The sequence below is a fragment of the Ambystoma mexicanum genome, chromosome 3p (assembly GCF_040938575.1).
Source record: "Ambystoma mexicanum isolate Mex_15411 chromosome 3p, UKY_AmexF1_1, whole genome shotgun sequence".
NCBI classification, from domain to species: domain Eukaryota; kingdom Metazoa; phylum Chordata; class Amphibia; order Caudata; family Ambystomatidae; genus Ambystoma; species Ambystoma mexicanum.
The window spans coordinates 11,128,124-11,129,164 of record NC_090925.1 but is presented as its reverse complement, the minus strand read 5'-3'; positions in this window follow the sequence as shown (position 1 = coordinate 11,129,164).

Sequence of the window (1,041 nt, the reverse complement as noted above, 5' to 3'; positions counted from 1 at the left end):
TACTCCACCAGGTACATTGGGGGGGATAAAACCTTATAGGAGGAAATAAGACTAGCGAACAATATATGGACTGGGCTTGTGCTATATATCTTTATGTTACAGGTTGCCCAGGTGGGGGGATCTCCACACAGAACTGTGTCTATTGGTAGGGGCCAATATTCTGCCCATTGTTTCAACCCTCTTGTGTTCCTTCCTATCTCTATAGCTGGTTCCCTGGTTATTGATCTGTTTGACATTTTAACCGTACAGTTGATGCACTTTATTGAGATTTGATAACATTGGTGGTACCACTTTAGAATTGTATATATTTATCATTGTTGATTTCCGAGTACAAAGTGCGTTATTGTGATCATGTACATACCTTTGAATATTAATTATATAAAGACTGTGTTTTCAGTAATACAGTGAATGGACATTCCTTTGTGGGGGTTCGGGGACTACACTTTACTTAAGAACTAGCCCGCATCACCTCCTGAGAATCTAGACCTTGATTGCTCATCCATTGCTACCACAATAGAGAATCTTGGCTGGGGTCCTCTGTGCCTCTCCTCTACCATATAGAGAGCGGAAGTACAGGCACCCCCCACCAGTATCTTTACAGCCTCTAGCCTTATTAAGGGTAGCACTTGAACAGCTGCAGTATCCAGTGCATGTAACTAGTGAATGCCTTGCAGCAGCTCTTGCGGAGGACTTGTTCGTACCGAACCTGTTCCGAACCTGTTAGAACTTGTTGTATTTTTTTTAGTAAATTGCATCTTATGTCAAAAGTTTACCACTGGGCACACAATGCAAACAATCAGAGGAGTGATTCTTCGACCGAATGGTCCATATCAGCATTTACATATCGACTATGTTGGTATGCTGCAAGTATGTAGTTGATACAGGTACATGATAGTAGTGGTGTGTCCCTTTTCTAGGTGGATCGAAGCAGGTCTCTGTACACACCCTGATGCCACTTGCGCAGCAAAGTTTTTAGTCCGAGAAGTCTTTCCCAGATGGGGATTATGTGAGGTGCTGAGATCCGACAATGGGCCCCATTTT